Source organism: Pristiophorus japonicus, chromosome 23 (genome assembly GCF_044704955.1).
Source record: "Pristiophorus japonicus isolate sPriJap1 chromosome 23, sPriJap1.hap1, whole genome shotgun sequence".
Lineage (NCBI taxonomy): Eukaryota > Metazoa > Chordata > Chondrichthyes > Pristiophoridae > Pristiophorus > Pristiophorus japonicus.
This window is the reverse complement of record NC_091999.1, coordinates 49,878,934-49,889,478: the sequence shown is the minus strand read 5'-3', so window position 1 is coordinate 49,889,478 and position 10,545 is coordinate 49,878,934. Positions and strand designations below refer to the sequence as shown.

The 10,545-nt window shown below is 43.4% G+C and overlaps 8 non-coding genes across 8 annotated transcripts; all 8 read left to right on the top strand.

Moving 5' to 3' along the window:
* Positions 1-352: 352 nt before the first annotated feature.
* trnad-guc (transfer RNA aspartic acid (anticodon GUC)) lies at positions 353-424 on the top strand. The gene has a single exon. It is a non-coding gene; the product is annotated as a tRNA-Asp (tRNA).
* Positions 425-640: 216 nt separating this feature from the next.
* On the top strand, positions 641-722 carry trnas-aga (transfer RNA serine (anticodon AGA)). Its single transcript has one exon. It is a non-coding gene; the product is annotated as a tRNA-Ser (tRNA).
* Positions 723-2,576: 1,854 nt separating this feature from the next.
* trnas-aga (transfer RNA serine (anticodon AGA)) lies at positions 2,577-2,658 on the top strand. The gene has a single exon. It is a non-coding gene; the product is annotated as a tRNA-Ser (tRNA).
* A 1,868-nt stretch (positions 2,659-4,526) lies between these two features.
* On the top strand, positions 4,527-4,608 carry trnas-aga (transfer RNA serine (anticodon AGA)). Its single transcript has one exon. It is a non-coding gene; the product is annotated as a tRNA-Ser (tRNA).
* A 1,580-nt stretch (positions 4,609-6,188) lies between these two features.
* On the top strand, positions 6,189-6,260 carry trnad-guc (transfer RNA aspartic acid (anticodon GUC)). The gene has a single exon. It is a non-coding gene; the product is annotated as a tRNA-Asp (tRNA).
* A 216-nt stretch (positions 6,261-6,476) lies between these two features.
* trnas-aga (transfer RNA serine (anticodon AGA)) lies at positions 6,477-6,558 on the top strand. Its single transcript has one exon. It is a non-coding gene; the product is annotated as a tRNA-Ser (tRNA).
* A 1,870-nt stretch (positions 6,559-8,428) lies between these two features.
* Positions 8,429-8,510, top strand: trnas-uga (transfer RNA serine (anticodon UGA)). The gene has a single exon. It is a non-coding gene; the product is annotated as a tRNA-Ser (tRNA).
* A 1,870-nt stretch (positions 8,511-10,380) lies between these two features.
* On the top strand, positions 10,381-10,462 carry trnas-uga (transfer RNA serine (anticodon UGA)). The gene has a single exon. It is a non-coding gene; the product is annotated as a tRNA-Ser (tRNA).
* The last annotated feature ends 83 nt before the right edge of the window (positions 10,463-10,545 follow it).

Here is a 10,545-nt window from a genome sequence, read left to right as displayed (position 1 = left end):
AACCTGAGAAGTATTTCCATCATTTTCTGTTTTAGTCTCTATCTCTTTCTCTCTATCTGTCTCTCTCCTTGTCACTGTCTTTATCATTGTCTTTCTCTCACTCTTTCCCTTTCTCTCTTAATAGATCAAACGCACAAATCTCTGTCTCTGTATGTGTTTGAGTCTTTTTCTCACCCAATCTGCCTCTCCTTCTCAGTCTCACACTTTCTGTCTCTCGTTGTCTCTATCTCCGTGTCTGTCTCTCCCTGTTTGTCGGTTTGTCTCTGTCTCTCAATGTGTCTGTCGACTTCTCATGGTGTCCAGTTCTGTTCACAGCTCGATTCCTGCTCCGACAGAGCAGCTATCCGTCAGTTCCTCGTTAGTATAGTGGTGAGTATCCCCGCCTGTCACGCGGGAGAACGGGGTTCAATTCCCCGACGGGGAGGCAGATGTTTTAGAATGTTGATTTTTACTTCTGTTTCTTGGTAGATACATATTAAAAATTCCAGAGCGAAATCGAACTGTGAAAATACAGGTAGAGGAGTTTGCCTCTTCCAGATTTTTAGCAAACGGAGACTTTTTCAGGATTCTTTGGCCGTCTGCTGCACAGAGATGGATGACTGAGTTTTTTCTGAGTAACGTTCAAAAAGCCAGCGACACAGTAGTCGTGGCCGAGTGGTTAAGGCGATGGACTAGAAATCCATTGGGATTTTCCCGCGCAGGTTCGAATCCTGCCGACTACGATTCTCAGCATTTTTCATTCCATTTCACAATTTAACCAGTTCTCTACCAAACTGATCATGTGATAATTGGAATAACGTCTCACACCTTTGAACACTGACATTTGTTCTCATTTTTATTAATCTGCAATATTCACGATACATCCGATTAAAAAATCGCAACAATCAGTCAAAGTTGCGACAGTGATTCAGCCTGTCTATCCCTCGAGATGTCAAAGGCATCTGTGCATGCCCGTTGGTGCGTGTAAATTTTTGGTTATGTGTGTCTCTGTGTCTGTCTATCTCTACTGTTGTCTCTGTGTATGTGCTACTGTCTGTGGAAATCATCACCATGAATTTGGTATGTCCTGGAACTTATAAAAAAGACTTGTGGAAAATAATACGGTTGTGAACTTTTGTATCGGCTTTGGTTCAGTGGCAGCATTCTCGACTGAATCAGGAGTATGTGTGTTCAAGTCGCACTCCTTGGACTTGAGCATATCATCTTGGCTAACACTCAAGTGCAGCACTTGGGGAATTTTGCAATGTTGAAGCTGTTGACTTTCGGATGAAATGTTAAATTGAAGCTCCGTCTGCACCCTCGGGTGGATATGAAAGGTCCCAGAGCATTACTCGAAACAGAGTAGGAGAGTTGCCCCCGTGTAAATATTACTAAAAATGTTCGTAAATGCTCACTAAAAGACTATGTGGGGTTGGGGTTGAAGCCCAGTTTGTCACAGAGACAGAATCCAAACTCTCACAGGGCCAGGATAACCGAGTGGTTATGTCGTTGGCCTTAACTTCAAAGGGTTTTCCACCGTGGGTTCTTCCCCACTCCTGGTTTCTATTTATTTTAACACAAATTTCCTCCCATTCTGATCAATGATGTCCGATTTTCATCGGTTGAATCAACAATTTTCTGTAACTATGTGTCACTCTGAACCGATAATAAAATGAAATTGTGAAATGTATCTGTGTCGCTCGGTCTCTGCCTCTCTCTCTCTCTCTCCACAGAGCTGTGTATGTGTTTGTATGTCTGAGTCTTTGTCTCTCTCAGTCTGACTCACTCTGTCTGTCCCTGTTTCTCCGTTTGTCTCAGTCTCTCAATCTGTCTCTTATTCACGGTGCCCACGTCTGTTCCAATGGGATTCTCTCAGATTCTTTGTCTGACTGGCTCTCTCTTTCCCATCATTTCGGTCTGTCCATTTCTTTGCCTGTCTCTGTTAGTCCCTGCCTCTAACCTGAGAAGTATTTCCATCATTTTCTGTTTTAGTCTCTATCTCTTTCTCTCTATCTGTCTCTCTCCTTGTCACTGTCTTTATCATTGTCTTTCTCTCACTCTTTCCCTTTCTCTCTTAATAGATCAAACGCACAAATCTCTGTCTCTGTATGTGTTTGAGTCTTTTTCTCACCCAATCTGCCTCTCCTTCTCAGTCTCACACTTTCTGTCTCTCGTTGTCTCTATCTCGGTGTCTGTCTCTCCCTGTTTGTCGGTTTGTCTCTGTCTCTCAATGTGTCTGTCGACTTCTCATGGTGTCCAGTTCTGTTCACAGCTCGATTCCTGCTCCGACAGAGCAGCTATCCGTCAGTTCCTCGTTAGTATAGTGGTGAGTATCCCCGCCTGTCACGCGGGAGACCGGGGTTCAATTCCCTGACGGTGAGGCAGATGTTTCAAAATGTTGATTTTTACTTCTGTTTCTTGGTAGATACATATTAAAAATTCCAGAGCGAAATCGAACTGTGAAAATGCAGGTAGAGGAGTTTGCCTCTTCCAGATTTTTAGCAAACGGAGACTTTTTCAGGATTCTTTGGCCGTCTGCTGCACAGAGATGGATGACTGAGTTTTTTCTGAGTAACGTTTAAAAAGCCAGCGACACAGTAGTCGTGGCCGAGTGGTTAAGGCGATGGACTAGAAATCCATTGGGATTTTCCCGTGCAGGTTCGAATCCTGCCGACTACGATTCTCAGCATTTTTCATTCCATTTCACAATTTAACCAGTTCTCTGCCAAACTGATCATGTGATAATTGGAATAACGTCCCACACCTTTGAACACTGACATTTGTTCTCATTTTTATTAATCTGCAATATTCACGATACATCCGATTAAAAAATCGCAACAATCAGTCAAAGTTGCGACAGTGATTCAGCCTGTCTATCCCTCGAGATGTCTAAGGCATCTGTGCATGCCCGTTGGTGCGTGTAAATTTTTGGTTATGTGTGTCTCTGTGTCTGTCTATCTCTATTTTTGTCTCTGTGTATGTGCAACTGTCTGTGGAAATCATCACCATGAATTTGGTATGTCCTGGAACTTATAAAAAAGACTTGGGGAAAATAATACGGTTGTGAACTTTTGTATCGGCTTTGGTTCAGTGGCAGCATTCTCGACTGAATCAGGAGTTTGTGTGTTCAAGTCGCACTCCTTGGACTTGAGCATATCATCTTGGCTAACACTCAAGTACAGCACTTGGGGAATTTTGCAATGTTGAAGCTGTTGACTTTCGGATGAAATGTTAAATTGAAGCTCCGTCTGCACCCTCGGGTGGATATGAAAGGTCCCAGAGCATTACTCGAAACAGAGTAGGAGAGTTGCCCCCGTGTAAATATTACTAAAAATGTTCGTAAATGCTCACTAAAAGACTATGTGCATGTGTTTGTATGTGGGGTTGGGGTTGAAGCCCAGTTTGTCACAGAGACAGAATCCAAACTCTCACAGGGCCAGGATAACCGAGTGGTTATGTCGTTGGCCTTAACTTCAAAGGGTTTTCCACCGTGGGTTCTTCCCCACTCCTGGTTTCTATTTATTTTAATACAAATTTCCTCCCATTCTGATCAGTGATGTCCGTTTTTCATCGGTTGAATCAACAATTTTCTGTAACTATGTGTCACTCTGAACCGATAATGAAATGAAATTGTGAAATGTATCTGTGTCGCTCGGTCTCTGCCTCTCTCTCTCTCTCCACAGAGCTGTGTATGTGTTTGTATGTCTGAGTCTTTGTCTCTCTCAGTCTGACTCACTCTGTCTGTCCCTGTTTCTCCGTTTGTCTCAGTCTCTCAATCTGTCTCTTTCTCACGGTGCCCACGTCTGTTCCAATGGGATTCTCTCAGATTCTTTGTCTGACTGGCTCTCTCTTTCCCATCATTTCGGTCTGTCCATTTCTTTGCCTGTCTCTGTTAGTCCCTGCCTCTAACCTGAGAAGTATTTCCATCATTTTCTGTTTTAATCTCTATCTCTTTCTCTCTATCTGTCTCTCTCCTTGTCACTGTCTTTATCATTGTCTTTCTCTCACTCTTTCCCTTTCTCTCTTAATAGATCAAACACACAAATCTCTGTCTCTGTATGTGTTTGAGTCTTTTTCTCACCCAATCTGCCTCTCCTTCTCAGTCTCACACTTTCTGTCTCTCGTTGTCTCTATCTCGGTGTCTGTCTCTCCCTGTTTGTCGGTTTGTCTCTGTCTCTCAATGTGTCTGTCGACTTCTCATGGTGTCCAGTTCTGTTCACTGCTCGATTCCTGCTCCGACAGAGCAGCTATCCGTCAGTTCCTCGTTAGTATAGTGGTGAGTATCCCCGCCTGTCACGCGGGAGACCGGGGTTCAATTCCCTGACGGTGAGGCAGATGTTTCAAAATGTTGATTTTTACTTCTGTTTCTTGGTAGATACATATTAAAAATTCCAGAGCGAAATCGAACTGTGAAAATGCAGGTAGAGGAGTTTGCCTCTTCCAGATTTTTAGCAAACGGAGACTTTTTCAGGATTCTTTGGCCGTCTGCTGCACAGAGATGGATGACTGAGTTTTTTCTGAGTAACGTTTAAAAAGCCAGCGACACAGTAGTCGTGGCCGAGTGGTTAAGGCGATGGACTAGAAATCCATTGGGATTTTCCCGTGCAGGTTCGAATCCTGCCGACTACGATTCTCAGCATTTTTCATTCCATTTCACAATTTAACCAGTTCTCTGCCAAACTGATCATGTGATAATTGGAATAACGTCCCACACCTTTGAACACTGACATTTGTTCTCATTTTTATTAATCTGCAATATTCACGATACATCCGATTAAAAAATCGCAACAATCAGTCAAAGTTGCGACAGTGATTCAGCCTGTCTATCCCTCGAGATGTCTAAGGCATCTGTGCATGCCCGTTGGTGCGTGTAAATTTTTGGTTATGTGTGTCTCTGTGTCTGTCTATCTCTATTTTTGTCTCTGTGTATGTGCAACTGTCTGTGGAAATCATCACCATGAATTTGGTATGTCCTGGAACTTATAAAAAAGACTTGGGGAAAATAATACGGTTGTGAACTTTTGTATCGGCTTTGGTTCAGTGGCAGCATTCTCGACTGAATCAGGAGTTTGTGTGTTCAAGTCGCACTCCTTGGACTTGAGCATATCATCTTGGCTAACACTCAAGTACAGCACTTGGGGAATTTTGCAATGTTGAAGCTGTTGACTTTCGGATGAAATGTTAAATTGAAGCTCCGTCTGCACCCTCGGGTGGATATGAAAGGTCCCAGAGCATTACTCGAAACAGAGTAGGAGAGTTGCCCCCGTGTAAATATTACTAAAAATGTTCGTAAATGCTCACTAAAAGACTATGTGCATGTGTTTGTATGTGGGGTTGGGGTTGAAGCCCAGTTTGTCACAGAGACAGAATCCAAACTCTCACAGGGCCAGGATAACCGAGTGGTTATGTCGTTGGCCTTAACTTCAAAGGGTTTTCCACCGTGGGTTCTTCCCCACTCCTGGTTTCTATTTATTTTAATACAAATTTCCTCCCATTCTGATCAGTGATGTCCGTTTTTCATCGGTTGAATCAACAATTTTCTGTAACTATGTGTCACTCTGAACCGATAATGAAATGAAATTGTGAAATGTATCTGTGTCGCTCGGTCTCTGCCTCTCTCTCTCTCTCCACAGAGCTGTGTATGTGTTTGTATGTCTGAGTCTTTGTCTCTCTCAGTCTGACTCACTCTGTCTGTCCCTGTTTCTCCGTTTGTCTCAGTCTCTCAATCTGTCTCTTTCTCACGGTGCCCACGTCTGTTCCAATGGGATTCTCTCAGATTCTTTGTCTGACTGGCTCTCTCTTTCCCATCATTTCGGTCTGTCCATTTCTTTGCCTGTCTCTGTTAGTCCCTGCCTCTAACCTGAGAAGTATTTCCATCATTTTCTGTTTTAATCTCTATCTCTTTCTCTCTATCTGTCTCTCTCCTTGTCACTGTCTTTATCATTGTCTTTCTCTCACTCTTTCCCTTTCTCTCTTAATAGATCAAACACACAAATCTCTGTCTCTGTATGTGTTTGAGTCTTTTTCTCACCCAATCTGCCTCTCCTTCTCAGTCTCACACTTTCTGTCTCTCGTTGTCTCTATCTCGGTGTCTGTCTCTCCCTGTTTGTCGGTTTGTCTCTGTCTCTCAATGTGTCTGTCGACTTCTCATGGTGTCCAGTTCTGTTCACAGCTCGATTCCTGCTCCGACAGAGCAGCTATCCGTCAGTTCCTCGTTAGTATAGTGGTGAGTATCCCCGCCTGTCACGCGGGAGACCGGGGTTCAATTCCCCGGCGGGGAGGCAGATGTTTCAAAATGTTGATTTTTACTTCTGTTTCTTGGTAGATACATATTAAAAATTCCAGAGCGAAATCGAACTGTGAAAATACAGGTAGAGGAGTTTGCCTCTTCCAGATTTTTAGCAAACGGAGACTTTTTCAGGATTCTTTGGCCGTCTGCTGCACAGAGATGGATGACTGAGTTTTTTCTGAGTAACGTTTAAAAAGCCAGCGACACAGTAATCGTGGCCGAGTGGTTAAGGCGATGGACTAGAAATCCATTGGGATTTTCCCGCGCAGGTTCGAATCCTGCCGACTACGATTCTCAGCATTTTTCATTCCATTTCACAATTTAACCAGTTCTCCACCAAACTGATCATGTGATAATTGGAATAACGTCCCACACCTTTGAACACTGACATTTGTTCTCATTTTTATTAATCTGCAATATTCACGATACATCCGATTAAAAAATCGCAACAATCAGTCAAAGTTGCGACAGTGATTCAGCCTGTCTATCCCTCGAGATGTCTGAGGCATCTGTGCATGCGCGTTGGTGCGTGTAAATTTTTGGTTATGTGTGTCTCTGTGTCTGTCTATCTCTATTTTTGTCTCTGTGTATGTGCAACTGTCTGTGGAAATCATCACCATGAATTTGGTATGTCCTGGAACTTATAAAAAAGACTTGGGGAAAATAATACGGTTGTGAACTTTTGTATCGGCTTTGGTTCAGTGGCAGCATTCTCGACTGAATCAGGAGTTTGTGTGTTCAAGTCGCACTCCTTGGACTTGAGCATATCATCTTGGCTAACACTCAAGTGCAGCACTTGGGGAATTTTGCAATGTTGAAGCTGTTGACTTTCGGATGAAATGTTAAATTGAAGCTCCGTCTGCACCCTCGGGTGGATATGAAAGGTCCCAGAGCATTACTCGAAACAGAGTAGGAGAGTTGCCCCCGTGTAAATATTACTAAAAATGTTCGTAAATGCTCACTAAAAGACTATGTGCATGTGTTTGTATGTGGGGTTGGGGTTGAAGCCCAGTTTGTCACAGAGACAGAATCCAAACTCTCACAGGGCCAGGATAACCGAGTGGTTATGTCGTTGGCCTTAACTTCAAAGGGTTTTCCACCGTGGGTTCTTCCCCACTCCTGGTTTCTATTTATTTTAACACAAATTTCCTCCCATTCTGATCAGTGATGTCCGATTTTCATCGGTTGAATCAACAATTTTCTGTAACTATGTGTCACTCTGAACCGATAATGAAATGAAATTGTGAAATGTATCTGTGTCGCTCGGTCTCTGCCTCTCTCTCTCTCTCTCCACAGAGCTGTGTATGTGTTTGTATGTCTGAGTCTTTGTCTCTCTCAGTCTGACTCACTCTGTCTGTCCCTGTTTCTCCGTTTGTCTCAGTCTCTCAATCTGTCTCTTTCTCACGGTGCCCACGTCTGTTCCAATGGGATTCTCTCAGATTCTTTGTCTGACTGGCTCTCTCTTTCCCATCATTTCGGTCTGTCCATTTCTTTGCCTGTCTCTGTTAGTCCCTGCCTCTAACCTGAGAAGTATTTCCATCATTTTCTGTTTTAGTCTCTATCTCTTTCTCTCTATCTGTCTCTCTCCTTGTCACTGTCTTTATCATTGTCTTTCTCTCACTCTTTCCCTTTCTCTCTTAATAGATCAAACACACAAATCTCTGTCTCTGTATGTGTTTGAGTCTTTTTCTCACCCAATCTGCCTCTCCTTCTCAGTCTCACACTTTCTGTCTCTCGTTGTCTCTATCTCGGTGTCTGTCTCTCCCTGTTTGTCGGTTTGTCTCTGTCTCTCAATGTGTCTGTCGACTTCTCATGGTGTCCAGTTCTGTTCACAGCTCGATTCCGGCTCCGACAGATCAGCTATCCGTCAGTTCCTCATTAGTATAGTGGTGATTATCCCCGCCTGTCACGCGGGATACCGGGGCTCAATTCCCCGACGGGGAGGCAGATGTTTCAAAATGTTGATTTTTACTTCTGTTTCTTGGTAGATACATATTAAAAATTCCATAGCGAAATCGAACTGTGAAAATACAGGTAGAGGAGTTTGCCTCTTCCAGATTTTTAGCAAACGGAGACTTTTTCAGGATTCTTTGGCCGTCTGCTGCACAGAGATGGATGACTGAGTTTTTTCTGAGTAACGTTTAAAAAGTCAGCGACACAGTAGTCGTGGCCGAGTGGTTAAGGCGATGGACTTGAAATCCATTGGGATTTTCCCGCGCAGGTTCGAATCCTGCCGACTACGATTCTCAGCATTTTTCATTCCATTTCACAATTTAACCAGTTCTCCACCAAACTGATCATGTGATAATTGGAATAACGTCCCACACCTTTGAACACTGACATTTGTTCTCATTTTTATTAATCTGCAATATTCACGATACATCCGATTAAAAAATCGCAACAATCAGTCAAAGTTGCGACAGTGATTCAGCTTGTCTATCCCTCGAGATGTCTGAGGCATCTGTGCATGCGCGTTGGTGCGTGTAAATTTTTGGTTATGTGTGTCTCTGTGTCTGTCTATCTCTATTTTTGTCTCTGTGTATGTGCAACTGTCTGTGGAAATCATCACCATGAATTTGGTATGTCCTGGAACTTATAAAAAAGACTTGGGGAAAATAATACGGTTGTGAACTTTTGTATCGGCTTTGGTTCAGTGGCAGCATTCTCGACTGAATCAGGAGTTTGTGTGTTCAAGTCGCACTCCTTGGACTTGAGCATATCATCTTGGCTAACACTCAAGTGCAGCACTTGGGGAATTTTGCAATGTTGAAGCTGTTGACTTTCGGATGAAATGTTAAATTGAAGCTCCGTCTGCACCCTCGGGTGGATATGAAAGGTCCCAGAGCATTACTCGAAACAGAGTAGGAGAGTTGCCCCCGTGTAAATATTACTAAAAATGTTCGTAAATGCTCACTAAAAGACTATGTGCATGTGTTTGTATGTGGGGTTGGGGTTGAAGCCCAGTTTGTCACAGAGACAGAATCCAAACTCTCACAGGGCCAGGATAACCGAGTGGTTATGTCGTTGGCCTTAACTTCAAAGGGTTTTCCACCGTGGGTTCTTCCCCACTCCTGGTTTCTATTTATTTTAACACAAATTTCCTCCCATTCTGATCAGTGATGTCCGATTTTCATCGGTTGAATCAACAATTTTCTGTAACTATGTGTCACTCTGAACCGATAATGAAATGAAATTGTGAAATGTATCTGTGTCGCTCGGTCTCTGCCTCTCTCTCTCTCTCTCCACAGAGCTGTGTATGTGTTTGTATGTCTGAGTCTTTGTCTCTCTCAGTCTGACTCACTCTGTCTGTCCCTGTTTCTCCGTTTGTCTCAGTCTCTCAATCTGTCTCTTTCTCACGGTGCCCACGTCTGTTCCAATGGGATTCTCTCAGATTCTTTGTCTGACTGGCTCTCTCTTTCCCATCATTTCGGTCTGTCCATTTCTTTGCCTGTCTCTGTTAGTCCCTGCCTCTAACATGAGAAGTATTTCCATCATTTTCTGTTTTAGTCTCTATCTCTTTCTCTCTATCTGTCTCTCTCCTTGTCACTGTCTTTATCATTGTCTTTCTCTCACTCTTTCCCTTTATCTCTTAATAGATCAAACACACAAATCTCTGTCTCTGTATGTGTTTGAGTCTTTTTCTCACCCAATCTGCCTCTCCTTCTCAGTCTCACACTTTCTGTCTCTCGTTGTCTCTATCTCGGTGTCTGTCTCTCCCTGTTTGTCGGTTTGTCTCTGTCTCTCAATGTGTCTGTCGACTTCTCATGGTGTCCAGTTCTGTTCACAGCTCGATTCCGGCTCCGACAGATCAGCTATCCGTCAGTTCCTCATTAGTATAGTGGTGATTATCCCCGCCTGTCACGCGGGATACCGGGGCTCAATTCCCCGACGGGGAGGCAGATGTTTCAAAATGTTGATTTTTACTTCTGTTTCTTGGTAGATACATATTAAAAATTCCATAGCGAAATCGAACTGTGAAAATACAGGTAGAGGAGTTTGCCTCTTCCAGATTTTTAGCAAACGGAGACTTTTTCAGGATTCTTTGGCCGTCTGCTGCACAGAGATGGATGACTGAGTTTTTTCTGAGTAACGTTTAAAAAGTCAGCGACACAGTAGTCGTGGCCGAGTGGTTAAGGCGATGGACTTGAAATCCATTGGGATTTTCCCGCGCAGGTTCGAATCCTGCCGACTACGATTCTCAGCATTTTTCATTCCATTTCACAATTTAACCAGTTCTCGAACAAACTGATCATATGATAATTGGAATAACGTCCCAC